Raw genomic sequence first — 15,241 nt, forward strand, 5'->3', positions numbered from 1 at the left:
GGCAGAAGAGCAATCCCTCCCTCCCTGTCATGCTACTGTAATTTATCTTGTTTAACCATATTTTGCATTCTAGGTTGCTTGTTCTAACCATGTTTTGCCTCCTTGAACTCTGCCTGACCTTGCTATGGTTACCGACGGTTGCTGTATTTGGAGCCAGTGTGGTGTAGTGGTTTAGAATAGTAGACTAGTAATCTGGGGAACCGGGTTCGATTCCCTGCTCCTCCACATGCAGCTGCTGGGTGACCTTGCGCTAGTCACACTTCTCTGAAGTCTCTCAGCCTCACCTCACAGAGTGTTTGTTGTGGGGGAGGAAGGGAAAGGAGATTGTTAGCCACTTTGACACTCCTTAGGGTAGTGATAAACAGGGATATCAAATCCAAACTACTCTTCTTCTTCTTCTTCTTCTTCTTCTTCTTCTTCTTCTTCTTCTTCTTCTTCTTCCACGTGACAGCCCTTGAGATAGTTGAAGATGGCAATAGTATCTCCTCTCAGTCTCCTCTTATGCAGGTTAAACATACCCAGCTCCTTCAACCGTTCTTCATAAGGCTTCATTCCCAGACCCTTGATCATCTTGGTTGTCCTCCTCTGCACATGTTCCAACTTTTCAACATCCTTCTTAAACCACCCTTTCGTGGATTTATAATAGTGCCCTCTTGAGTACAGAGGCAGCCATGAACTGCTACAAAAGGGGTGGAGAACAGGCCCAGGCTCCCCAAATGTGATTCCCCATGCCCCTGTCTTCGGCCCTTAGGGCTATTCCCACACCACATACCCCTACCTGTTGGGTTGGCCGGGGGCTAGGACAACCCCCAGGCATACAACAGGAATGTTTCCAGCCTGTCTGTCCCATCAGCGTGCAGCTAGGGAGTTCCAAACCACTGCCCCGACGATTTATAGTGACTCATGTCTTGGAGACACTGAGCACACTTCCAGCAGAGATAAAGCACAGACAGAGCTAGGCTGGGGTTGCAAGCGCTCAGCTACTTTATTAAGCATAAGGCAGAACAAAAGAAAACATGTCTCCTTTCTCTCGTCTTCCTCAGAGAGAAGTCAGAAGTGAAAGCAAAAACAAACGGAAACAGAGTACAGTAGACATTCGCTCCCGTGATTCCAACAGTCGGTGCTGGACTGCATAACACAGACATGTGATGAACCAATCCTACACAATATCCGCACAGTGAGAGGAACACTACCCAGTCACAACTCTTCCCTTCAGGCCATGCCCCTCACCAGTCCTGCATGGAACTCTCCTTGACTGACTGTTCTGGCTGAAATGTGTCCTTCAACTCTGGAAATGCCTTCTGTTTGTGTGGATGGAGGATAGAGAGATGTGTGGGTTTGTCTAGAAATCAGCTGACAATAAAAAGGCGAAATTTGCATTTGTTTCTACATCCGTCTCTTTCTCCCTTCCCAACCCTGACTCCTAGACAATTGCTCAGAAGGGAAATCCAGCCAAGGGGTGCTGTGTTACATTAATAGCCATGGAACCGAGCCAAAGCTTACCTACTTTGCATGTTCATGTCAAAAAGCACCTCTTAAAAATCTTTGTTTTCTGCTTTTCATTCTAACAATATGCAGTGTTGACCTCATCGCTGGAAAACCCACTTCCACAGAAGATGCTTTTGGCCACCTTTGTGACCAAGGTGGGTTTTAAAGATCTGGCTGTTCAGATCTGCTTTTAATTGAATGAGTCCACTTGTCTTTCATTTAAAGCTGTGCATTTAACCACTACTGCGATTTATTTTCAGTTTGGAGTGAAGTGCTTTGTTGTTGCTGCTGCTGTTGCTGCTGCTGTTATGGTGACCTGTATCTGATCTATTAAATTGCTCTGTGATACTTGCTGAAGGGATGTGGGTGGCGCTGTGGTCTAAACCACAGAGTCTAGGGCTTGCCAATCAGAAGGGTGGCGGTTCAAATCCCTGTGACGGGGTGAGCTCCCATTGCTCGGTCTCAGCTCCTGCCAACCTAGCAGTTTGCAAGCATGTCAAAGTGCAAGTAGATAAATAGGTACCACTCCAGCGGGAAGGTAAACAGCATTTCCGTACACTGCTCTGGTTCGCCAGAAACGGTTTTGTCATGCTGGTCACATGACCCGGAAGCTGTTTGCAGACAAATGGCGGCTCTGTTGGTCAGTAAAGCAAGATGAGCGCCTCAACCCCAGAGTCGTCCGTGACTGGACTTAATAGTCAGGGGTCCCTTTACTTGTTGAAACATCCTTTTGCACAAAAAGGTGGTAGGATAATATCTAAAGAAATGAACGTAAGTAAATATTTACATTGCTTTGCTCTCCTGCATGCCTTCTTTGCCCTCAGTGCTGCAGGCTTCCTTTGCCCTCACTGTTGAATTGAACGTGGGACCCGTGATTTTACTGGTGGCATTCTAAAAAGAAATGGCAAAATGGTCCTCAGAGGTCAGGAGAAGAAGAAAACACTAAGCAGCATTGAAACAATGCAGAGGTGCAGACGTGTGTGTAAGGAACTTCTTCAGCTCTGCCTGAAGTATATGCATTAGAGACTATTCAGTGTGGCTTTTTTGGGGGAAAACAAGGTGAAAGCAGCATAGCTCCTATACTGCATCGGCAAAAGTTCTGAATCACAGATTGCATTGATAGTTCCCTTCCTGTGCCAATACTACACCTCTACAGAAGCTTCTGACTATATTTGTGAGCTGTACTTCAAATGGCACATGTGAACAGAGCTTTTCCTTCTTGGCAACAGAGGAAGAGACCACAGAGGAAGTAACATCAAAGGTATCAGGTAGACTAGCCCTTGGCCAGTGTGTTCTCCACAAATGTGACCAGCTACTTGTGGACCGTAGGAAGGCATTTCTACGTGGTGGTTCTTTGCAGTCTCCTGAGACACCTTCTTACATCAAAGGAACATAAGAAGAGCCTGCTGGATCAGGCTGACGGCCCATCTGGTCTGGCATCCTGCTTTCACAATGGTGAACCTGATTCCTGTGGGAAACCAGCAAGGAGGATTCAAGCACCAGAGCACTCTCCCTGCCAGTGGTTCCAGCAGCTGGTTTCTGCCTCCAACTGTGGCATCACTAGCTGCCTAAGAACATTAGTGACCCCCTCTATCCAGCACCCTGTTCTCACAGTGGCCACACAGATGCGGTGAGTTTGCAAGCTCCTTGCCTGCGGTTTCCATCAAGAAGCATATTGTCTCCAACAGTCAAGGTAGAATCTATCCATTGCAGATAGCAGCCATTGGTAGCCTTATCCCCAGTGAATTGCTTCAATCCTTTTTTTAGTCTAACTATTTATTTGTTCTTTTATTCTGTGTTTTTTTTATCTTGTGAACCTCAGATGAAAGGTAGTATATAGTTTAAGGCATGGCTAAACTTGGCCTTCCAGATGTTTTGGGACTACAATTCCCATCATCCCTGAGCAATGGTCCTGTTAGTTAGGGATAATGGGAGTTGTAGTCCCAAAACATCTGGAGGGCCAAGTTTGGCCATGCCTTAAACTATATACTGCCTTTGAATGAATGAATGAATGAATGAATAATAAAGCCTTTGAAGTTGGTCACTATCACTGTCTCTTGTGGCAGTGATTGCCATAGTTCAACTATTCACGAAAAAGTACTGCTTGGTCTTCCAACATTCAGTTCCTTTGTCCATGAGTTCTAGTGCTATGAGAGAGGGGAGAAAATCTTTTAACTATATACTTTCTCCATACATTGCATGATTTTAAACACTTCTATCATTTCACCTCTTCCTTTCCTCTTCTCTAAACTAAAAATCCCCAGGTGTTACAGCCTTACTCCCTACGGGAGCTGCTCCATCCCCTTCACCATTTTGTCCTTTTTTGAATCTTTGCCGACTCTAAAACTCTACCTTTCTGAGGTAAGGCAACCAGAACTGTACCCAGTATACTTGATCCTTTTAAGTAGAGATACTAGGGTTGCCTTATTTCAAAGAGTGGAAGTTTAGTCCAAAGCTGTTGAACTTTTCTTTTCTTTTCTTTTTTTTGTAAAATCTCCAAAAAAAGAGAAGTTTTTGAGCTATTTTAATGGAAAATTCGTCAAAATATAGACTTGGATTGCCATACATCTGGATTTAAGTTAAGTGATTTTCGCCCAGGCGCTCTTCCAGACAGCCAAATCCCAGCTATGACCATAGGCCACACTGACAAGGAATGATGGGAGCTATAGTACAACAACATATGAGGCCCTAAGTTTGTGGAGGTGCTAGACTATTAAAAATAAAATCAGTGGTTTCCCCAGAGATAGAATCATAGAATCATAGAATCATAGAATCATAGAGTTGGAAGAGACCACAAGGGTCATCGAGTCCAACCCCCTGCCAAGCAGGAAACACCATCAGAGCACTCCTGACATATGGTTGTCAAGCCTCTGCTTAAAGACCTCCAAAGAAGGAGACTCCACCACACTCCTTGGCAGCAAATTCCACTGTCGAACAGCTCTTACTGTCAGGAAGTTCTTCCTAATGTTTAGGTGGAATCTTCTTGCTTGTAGTTTGGATCCATTGCTCCGTGTCCGCTTCTCTGGAGCAGCAGAAAACAACCTTTCTCCCTCCTCTATGTGACATCCTTTTATATATTTGAACATGGCTATCATATCACCCCTTAACCTCCTCTTCTCCAGGCTAAACATGCCCAGCTCCCTTAGCCGATCCTCATAAGGCATTGTTTCCAGGCCTTTGACCATTTTGGTTGCCCTCCTCTGGACACGTTCTAGTTTGTCAGTGTCCTTCTTGAACTGTGGTGCCCAGAACTGGACACAGTACTCCAGGTGAGGTCTGACCAGAGCAGAATACAGTGGCACTATAACTTCCCTTGATCTAGATGCTATACTCCTATTGATGCAGCCCAGAATTGCATTGGCTTTTTTAGCTGCCGCGTCACACTGTTGGCTCATGTTAAGTTTGTGGTCAACCAAGACTCCTAGATCCTTTTCACATGTACTGCTCTCAAGCCAGGTGTCACCCATCTTGTATTTGTGCCTCTCATTTTTTTTGCCCAAGTGCAATACTTTGCATTTCTCCCTGTTAAAATTCATCTTGTTTGTTTTGGCCCAGTTCTCTAATCTGTCAAGGTCATTTTGAAGTGTGATCCTGTCCTCTGGGGTGTTAGCCACCCCTCCCAGTTTGGTGTCATCTGCAAATTTGATCAGGATGCCCTTGAGTCCATCATCCAAGTCGTTGATAAAGATGTTAAATAAGACCGGGCCCAAGACAGAACCCTGTGGCACCCCACTAGTCACTCTTCTCCAGGATGAAGAGGAACCATTGATGAGCACCCTTTGGGTCCGGTCAGTCAGCCAGTTACAAATCCACTGGGTGGTAGCATAGTCAAGACCGCATTTTACCAGCTTCTTTACAAGAATATCATGGGGCACCTTGTCAAATGCCTTGCTGAAATCAAGGTAGACTACATCCACTGCGTTCCCTTCATCTACCAGGCTTGTAATTCTGTCAAAAAATGAGATCAGGTTAGTCTGACATGACTTATTTTTCAGAAATCCATGCTGACTATTGGTGATCACAGCATTCCTTTCTAGGTGCTCACAGATTGTTTGCTTAATGATCTGCTCCAGAATCTTCCCTGGTATTGATGTCAGACTGACTGGGCGGTAATTATTTGGGTCCTCTCTTTTCCCCTTTTTGAAAATAGGGACAACATTTGCCCTCCTCCAGTCTGCCGGGACTTCGCCTGTTCTCCAGGAATTCTCAAAGATGACTGCCAGTGGTTCTGAGATCACATCTGCCAGTTCTTTTAATACTCTTGGATGCAGTTCATCTGGCCCTGGAGACTTGAATACATCTAAACTAGCCAAGTATTCTTGTACTATCTCCTTAGTTATTCTGGGCTGTGTTTCCTCTGCTGAATCATTTCCTCCAAATTCTTCAGGTCGGGCATTGTTTTCTTTATCGGAGAAGACTGAGGCAAAGAAGGCATTGAGGAGTTCAGCCCTTTCTGTGTCCCCTGTTTGCATTTCACCATCTTCTCCTCTGAGTGACCCCACTGTTTCTTTGTTCTTCCTTTTGCTACGAACATACCCATAGAAGCCTTTTTTGTTGCTTTTAACCTCTCTAGCAAGCCTGAGTTCATTCTGTGCTTTAGCTTTTCTGACTTTGTGTCTACACGTGCTGGCTATTTGTTTGAATTCCTCTTTGGTGGTTTCCCCCCTTTTCCATTTTTTGTACACATCCTTTTTTAATCTTAACTCAGTTAAAAGTTCTTTAGATAGCCACCCTGGCTTCTTTAGGCACCTTCCATGTTTCCGTCTCATTGGTATTGCCTGAAGTTGTGCTTTTACTATCTCCCTCTTAACAAACTCCCAGCCATCATGAACTCCCTTTCCTTTTAGTATTACTGTCCATGGGATCTCACCCAGCACTTCCCTAAGTTTTATGAAGTCGGCTTTCTTAAAGTCAAGAAATTGAGTCCTAGTATGCTTGGCTGCTCCTTTCCGTTGTATAGTAAACTTCAGAAGAGCATGATCACTTGCGCCTAATGATCCTTCCACTTCTACCCCATTAACCAGGTCATCGACATTGGTTAGGACCAGATCTAAAATGGCTGTTCCTCTTGTTGCTTCTCCCACTTTCTGGACAATGAAGTTGTCTGCAAGGCCAGTGAGGAATCTGTTTGACCTTATGCTCTTGGCTGAGTTTGACATCCAACAAATATCTGGGTAATTGAAGTCCCCCATTACTACTATCTCCCTTCCTTTTGCATGCTTGGCCATCTGTTCCAGGAAGGCATCATCTATGTCCTCCGTTTGGCTTGGGGATCTATAGTAAACTCCCACAATGAGGTCACTGTTATTCTTCTCTCCCTTAATTTTGACCCAAATGCTCTCACTTTGGCTTTGAGGTTCTAAATCTTGGATCTCTTCACAGGTATACACATCCCTGACATATAATGCCACTCCTCCTCCTTTCTTGTCTGGTCTGTTTCTCTGAAATAGATTGTATCCCTCCATTTTTACATTCCAATCGTGGGACTTATCCCACCAGGTTTCAGTGATGCCTATTATGTCATATTTAGTTTGCTGTACCAAGAGCTCAAGCTCATCTTGCTTATTTCCCATGCTTTGTGCATTAGTGTACAGACATTGAAGTCCATTAGTCATTCCCCCGTGTCTCTTATTTAAGGATTTTTTCCTCCCACCACTAGGTCTGCTTGCTGTTTGCTCCATTTGGTCTATGACATTTGGATGATCATCTTCATCAATTAATAGACTCCTACCTTCATCAATTAATAGACTCCTACCTTCAGGAGCACTGTTTCCCTCCCCCACATTAGTCAGTTTAAAGCCCTCCTGATGAGGTTTCTTAGTTTTTTGGCAAAAACATTCCTCCCAACCGTTGTGAGGTGCAGCCCATCGCTTGCCAGAAGTCCATCCTCAAGAAACTGCAGTCCGTGATCTAAGAATCCAAACCGTTCCTGTTTACACCATTTGCGAAGCCAGCTGTTTACTTCCACTATTTTCCTCTCTCTCCCTGGGCCACGTCGTTCAACTGGGAGGACAGATGAGATGACGATTTGTGCATTTAATTGCTTCAATTTCCTGCCCAGAGCCTCGTAGTCTCTTTTGATCTTCTGGAGGCTATTGCTTGCAGTGTCATTGGTTCCCACATGAACCAAGAGGAAGGGGTATTTGTCAGTGGGTTTTATGATTCCTGGCAGTCGTTCAGTTACATCTTGGATCTTAGCCCCAGGGAGACAGCACACTTCCCGAGACATCTTGTCAGGCCCACAGATCACTGCTTCTGTTCCCCTCAGTAGGGAATCCCCTATCACCACTACACGCCTTCTCTTAGGTTTGGTCAGGGTTCTTCCGTGAGCGGTCCGTTCCAAGGTCGCCTGCACATTCCCTGAGGACTGACTTTGCTGCTCATCTTCATATACGTGATCGACTGTAATGAGGGAGAGATCCTCAAATGGAGTCTGCTCTTCGTCTTCCATGCTAGGGGAGAGGACCTCAAAGCGATTGTGTATTTCTAGACAATCAGAGCGAACCCTGGGCCTCCTACTTCTTTGAGTCACGTTTCTCCACATATCGGGCTCCTGTGTTGGTGAACTAGCCTCCTTCTCAGGGGAGTCCCCTGTCTCCTCCTTGGTGGAGACGGTGTGCTCTGTTGCTTCCAAGAAGAGCTCCAGCTCTCTAATTCTTTGGAGCGTAGCTACACGTTCCTCCAGTTGCTGGACTTTGTCTTTTAGGAGGGCAATCAACATGCAATTGCTGCACGTAAAGCTGCCTGCAACCTTTGGCAAGATGGCAAACATTGCGCAGGAACCGCAGGCAACTGCAGCTGTTCCCTCCCCCTCCATCTTGAGAATGTGTCGTTGGGCTTGAGACTAGCTCCCCTAAATCTAAAAGATGGTTCAAACTGCGCGCGCCGCTGCCCTGCAAACACTGATAAGCTCCTCCCACAGCTAATCACCTGCCTCAACAGAAACCCTGCCCCCTCTGACCTTTGACCAGGGAAAGCAGCTAATCAGCCACAAGAATCACACACACAAGAAACCCCTTTTGGCTCCTTCTTCAGCCGCTGCCCTGCAAACACTGATAAGCTCCTCCCACAGCTAATCACCTGCCTCAACAGAAACCCTGCCCCCTCTGACCTTTGACCAGGGAAAGCAGCTAATCAGCCACAAGAATCACACACACAAGAAACCCCTTTTGGCTCCTTCTTCAGCCGCTGCCCTGCAAACACTGATAAGCTCCTCCCACAGCTAATCACCTGCCTCAACAGAAACCCTGCCCCCTCTGACCTTTGACCAGGGAAAGCAGCTAATCAGCCACAAGAATCACACACACAAGAAACCCCTTTTGGCTCCTTCTTCAGCCGCTGCCCTGCAAAACAGATCCCAAAAGGTCCTGTTTTGTTTGTTTGTTTGTTTGTTTAATTTGTATACAGTGGTACCTCGAGTTGAGTACTTAATTTGTTCTGGAGGTCCGTTCTTAACCTGAAACTGTTCTTAACCTGAAGCACCACTTTAGCTAATGGGGCCTCCTGCTGCTGCCGCGCCACCGGAGCACGATTTCTGTTCTCATCCTGAAGCAAAGTTCTTAACCTGGAGCACTATTTCTGGGTTAGCGGAGTCTGTAACCTGAAGCGTATGTAACCCAAGGTACCACTGTACTGCCCTATACCTGTAGACCTCAGGGCAGTTCACAATATAAAAATAAAATATAAAAAAACAGAAAATACAAAACAAAACCAAGGACAATCCAGCAATCCCTCCCCCCCCCAACACATTTTCAAAGGGCATCGGATGTCAATTAGCCAAAGGCCTGGTTAAAGATGTATAACGAAGGCGCCAACTGAATCTCTCTGGGGAGAACATTCCACAAATGGGGAGCCACTGCAGAAAAGGCCCTTTCTCAGTGCTTTCTCAATGAAATTGTCTGGAATCATCCCCTCCTTCTTGAACCACATCTTGTCAGAGTATTGTTTTTCTCAATATATTTTGCCCAAAACTTTCTGAAATTTTACTACTGACACACACCACCTTCTAAAGACACTAACCTTTGCCTTGAGCCTATTAAGCTCTCCTGTTTTTGTTTTTAATTTCCTGACCAGGAAATGCCGTGTTTACAACTGGGCATTGTAATCATATAACAAAATTATAATGTATTAAAAAGAATTCTTGAAATATTGCTGTTATCTGTTCTTTTCTCTCCCACACAATGTGTCTTGAGGTGTACAGTTTATATAAAATAGTCATGTCCAAGATCGTGATCTACTGGTAGATCGCAGGGTTTTTCCTGGTAGATCCTGGTAGATCTTTGGCCCCTCAGTTTCCCCCCCCCAAAAGGGGGGGAGGGACAACTGTGGCTTCCTTAAAAAAGCTCAGCTTTGGTCCATCCAACGACAAAGGGTAGATCACTGACAGATTTTTTATGTGAGTAGATCGCACTCTATTAGGAGTTGGATGTCCCTGATATAAAACAATGTATATTATTTTCGGGGGGGTGGGAGGGCGGGATTGTGCAGTAGAAGCTCTATGTATTGCAGTCATTAATCTTTCTATTTAAATGCAAATTTTTCCCTTTCAACACCAAACTAAAGACACTTTTTATACAACTAATAAAGCACAACTTTGATCTCCCGATGTATCCATCAGGGAAGATGCCTTTCTTTGGAGTTAGATTTAGCATCTCTCCGTGCTGGCATAGATAGCTATTTTCTCTCTGTATATTTATGCATAAATGTGGGGTGGTTTTAATTGGAAAGCAAGCCACGGCATCCCCATTTATGCATTAAGCACACCATACTGCCCAACTTTTTCGGATCTGAAACCAGGACACGCGTCTCCTGGGATGCACTCTCGGGTATATCACATGACCCACACCATGCTCTAGCCCTGGAAAAGCACTTTTCTGGGGCTAGAGTGCAGCCCAAAAGAGCGTGAGAGTTGGAAGGGACCCTGAGGATCATCTAGTCCAACCCCCCTGCAATGCAGGAATATGCAGCTGTCCCGTGCAGGGATCGAACTTCTCCTTTAAGAGAATGAGGAAGGCCGTTGCATATACAGGCAAACCTCTTCTTATGTCTGCCTCCGCTTGTGTCCATTTCGCCCAATGTCCGCGGCAAACCCGGAAGTAACCGGCGGGTTTGCCGCCGTTCGCACATGCAGAGAGGCGGGCAATCGCCGCCTGTGTCTGCACACAATGGCGCCTCTCCCAGCGACCCATTTCGACCTCCAGATGCACCTCCGGAACGGATTATGGTCACAGTTAGAGGTTCCACTGTACTGGCGTACATGTATAACTGCAAATTTAGAAATATTTGCCATAATTGAAAAGAGAAATGCAATACATCTCACCAAAGCAGAGAAACTGGAGACCAGGTGATCTGTCCAAAGTCCGGGGGCTCACTTCAAGCCCCCTGCTGCTCTGATTTCTCGTGGTTCTGCATCTTTAAAGTGGCCTTGGACCAGGCAGCCCTTCAAGCAGAGGGCCTTCTTGGTAGTGGCACCCACCCTGTGGAATGCCCTCCCATCAGATGTTAAGGAGATGAGTAATTATATAACATTTAGGAGACATCTGAAGGCAGCCCCATGTGGGGAAGCTTTTAAGATTTAATGTTTTAGTATGTTTTTATATATGGGACGTCAAAGTGCAAGTAGATAAATAGGTACCACTCTGGCGGGAAGGTAAAAGGCGTTTCCGTGTGCTGCTCTGGTTCGCCAGAAGCGGCTTAGTCATGCTGGCCACATGACCTGGAAGCTGTACGCCGGCTCCCTCGGCTAATAAAGTGAGATGAGCGCCGCAACCCCAGAATCGGCCACGACTGGACCTAATGGTCAGGGGTCCCTTTACCTTTCCCTATGTTTTTATATATGCTGGAAGCCGCCCAGAGAGGCTAGGGGTCCCAGCCGGATGGGCAGGGTACAAATAATAAATTTTAAGCGACACTTGAGATGTATTTGAAATATTAAGCAACTTACCAAAACTTTTAAGAGCATGTCTTCAGATAGAGGACTGCCCTCTGTAATGCACAGCATACAGCCACCCTAAATTTTCCATCTTGAATGCAATCAGACACTATCTCTCCCACCCCCTATCAGATTCTCCAGTCAGGCAAGCAAAGCACTCCAGCTATCTAACAAGAAGCTATCAAAAAAGGAGGCGGGGGTGGGGGTGGGGAGAGCAAGGCTAGTCAGATGAAACTGATGTTAAGATATCTAGCGAAAGCCTGTGTATAGCTTTGGACTGCTGAGTGGGAGCTGCAGTTTGTGCCCCAGTCTTTCAAGGGAGAAAGGAAACACTCATGCAGTTCACTTCCACTTTGCCTGCTTATATGAAGATATATCTCAATCACATAATTACATAGTATTCAAATCACATAGATGTAACAAAGCGATCTGTATACAGCAGGCGGGTCTCAAATTTTTGATAATATAATAATAATAATAATAATAATAATAATAATAATAATAATAATTATTATTATTATTATTATTTATTATTATTTGTACCCCGCCCATCTGGCTGGGTTTCCCCAGCCACTCTGGGCGGCTTCCACAGAAACCAAAAATACAGTAAAATCACACATTAAAAACTTCACATTGATCTGCCAGATTCTGGAATATGGCCTCACCAAGTCCGCCACCTATGCTATGGGTTTTAAGCAGTATCACAACACTTTAAGCTTACATGGCTTCTCCCAAAGAACCCTGGGAAATGTGGTTTGTTAAGGGTGCTGAGAGCTGTTAGGAGACCCCTATCCCCCACAGAGGGCAACAATTCCCAGAGTTCCCAGGGAAAAGACACTGATTGCTAAACCAAACTCTGCAGGTCTCTGGGATATTTCCATACACAGGGCTGGATTTAGGTTTGATGAGGCCCTAAGCTACTGAAGGTAATAGGGCCCTTTATATGTCCAGCTGTCCTTTGCCAACCACAAATTGTCACTGTTTTTTGTGTTGAATATATGCTATATGGTAAATTATGGACCTAAAGCCATTTGCACATAACAAAATATGTATTTTTTGAAAGTAATGGTTGAACTGACATCTGGAACGGATTAAGTTTAAGAACCAAGGTACCACTTTGTATAGAAATGAGCAAACCAGTGATATTTTAGGGAGCAGGCAGGAGCCTACACAATGCAAAACACTGTTGCTGCATGTAGGTTTTATTTTGTTTGTTTTTTATCTTATATTTTGGAAATATGCAACCAGGTTTTTTCCCTTTAAATTTTTGGGGGGCCCCCATGAGAGTGCGGCCCTAAGCTATAGCTTTTTTAGCTTATACGTAAATCCGGCACTATCCATTCATCTAGTTTTGTCCATTAGCTATGACTCTCTGGCTCTCTTTGACAGTATGGCAGGAAATATTCTCGCAAGCATTGGACTTTAAAGATCATAACTGGCTGCCAGTCAGCCACTGAGACACTATTATCATTATTTTTATTTACTGAAATTACATACCGCCCTATACCCAGAGGTCTCAGGGCAATTCACAGAACAAAAAGGGTGGTTCACCTTGACCATGTTCAAGGTTATGCTATTAATATATAAAGCCTTGAACCATGTGAAAGATTGCCTGCCTCTATATACACCTCAGATCACCCGGGGTGCTCTTGTTAATGGAACCACACATTATAGATCGTCAGGAGGTAAAAGGTAAAGGTAAAGGGACCCCTGACCATTAGGTCCAGTCATGACCGACTCTGGGGTTGTGGTGCTCATCTCGCTTTATTGACTGAGGGAGCCGGCGTACAGCTTCCGGGTCATGTGGCCAGCATGACCAAGCCGCTTCTGGCGAACCAGAGCAGCACACGGAAACGCTGTTTACCTTCCCACCTGTTTATCTACTTGAACTTTGACGTGCTTTCGAACTGCTAGGTTGGCAGGAGCTGGGGCAGAGCAATGGGAGCTCACACTGCCACGGGGATTCGAACCGCCAATCAGAAGTTCTAGGCTCTGTGGTTTAACCCACAGCGCCACCCACGTCCCTATTTGTCAGGAGGTAGGAACCCATAAAAGGGCATTATCTGCTTTTGTCTTTTGTCCTTTGGGACTCTTTTTCTCCCATCACACAGGGAGCACCATCAATGACCTGCTTCAGATGTCTTCTAAAGATGCAGCTTTCCCCTGCCCCTGCCCCAGCTTTCCCTGACTATTAAGTCTTTTTGCATATTACAATGATCTTACTGGTGTTTTAGCAATTTGTCCTGGTAGTTTTGCAGTATAGTTCTAATACTGTAAAATTTCTTCATGCGGTGCATAGTTTAACTTTGGAACTATGCTCCCAAAGGAAGCAGTGATGTATAACAACCTAGATGGCTTTAAAAGAGAATTGGACAAATTTATGGAGGAGAGGGGCTATCAATGGCTACTAGCCATGATGGCTATATGCCCTTCCTCCACAGTTGGTAGCAGCAATGCTTCTGAATACTAGTTTCTGGAAACCACAGGAAGAGAGAGTGCTCTTGTGCTCAAACCCTGTTTGCAGGTTTCCTGTAGGCACCTGATTGGCCCCTGGGAGAGCTGGATCTATTTAATTTGTTGATTTATTAAATTCCTGTACTGCCATACCTCTGTGAGAGCCAGTGTGGTGTAGTGGTTAAGAGCAGCAGACTTGTAATCTGGTGAACCGGGTTTGATTCCCTGCTCCTCCACATGCAGCTACTGGGTGACCTTGGGCCAGTCACACTTCTCTGAAGTTTCTCAGCCCCACTCACCTCACAGAGTGTTTGTTGTGGGGGAGGAAGGGAAAGGAGAATGTTAGCCGCTTGGAGACTCCTTCGGGTAGTGATAAAGCGGGATATCAAATCCAAACTCTTCTTCTTCTTCTTCTTCTTCTTCTGAGGATCACTGGGCAGTTTACAATAGAAAAACACAAAAATAGGCAACATAATATCAAACAAAACAATACCCCCCCATGCACACAGTTTAAAGGGCCTTAGGTTGTTTTACTAGCCAAAATGCTGGCTTAAATGAACCACTGGCCTGATCCAGCTGGCTCTTCCTATGTTATTTTACTTGTTCATCACTTCAAGTTTTTTTTTAATAGATATTAAGGGATACGGAAATGGTCATAAATAAATAGCTAGTACCTTCACTGAGTGGGACGAGGGTGGCGCTGTGGTCTAAACCACTGAGCCTCTTGGGCTTGCTGATCGGAAGGTCAGCAGTTCGAATCCCCACGACAGAGTGAGCTCCCATTGTTTGGTCCCAGCTCCTGCCAACCTAGCAGTTCAAAAGCATGTCAAAGTGCAAATAGGTACCGCTCCGGCAGGAAGGTAAATGGTGTTTCCGTGCGCTGCTCTGGTTTCGCCAGATGCGTCTTAGTCATGCTGGCCACATGACCCAAAAAAACTGTCTGCGGACAAATGTCGGCTCCCTCGGCCAGTAAAGCAAGATGAGTGCTGCAACCCCAGAGTCGTCTGCGACTGGACCTAATGGTCAGGGGTCCTTTACCTTTACCTTTTTACCTTCACTGAGTGTGATTCACACAGGAAACCTGTATAGGCAGACTAAGAGAGGTTCAGTTTGTTCCTGCAGCCAGTTACATCAGGAATAATAATAATAATAATAATAATAATAATAAATTTTATTTATATCCCGCCCTCCCCAGCCGAAGCCGGGCTCAGGGCGGCTAACAACAATTAAATAATCAAACAATCAAATAATCAAACATTCTAAAAACATTCCATTATAAAAATTAATTAAAGTCAAATTAATGGCAACCGTTGAGCAAAATTCTGTGCAGGTTGCCAGAGGAGGGGGTCAGGCTGGGACCTGACCAAA

The sequence above is a fragment of the Podarcis tiliguerta genome, assembly GCF_965153285.1.
Source record: "Podarcis tiliguerta genome assembly, chromosome: 2".
In the NCBI taxonomy this organism is placed as follows: domain Eukaryota; kingdom Metazoa; phylum Chordata; class Lepidosauria; order Squamata; family Lacertidae; genus Podarcis; species Podarcis tiliguerta.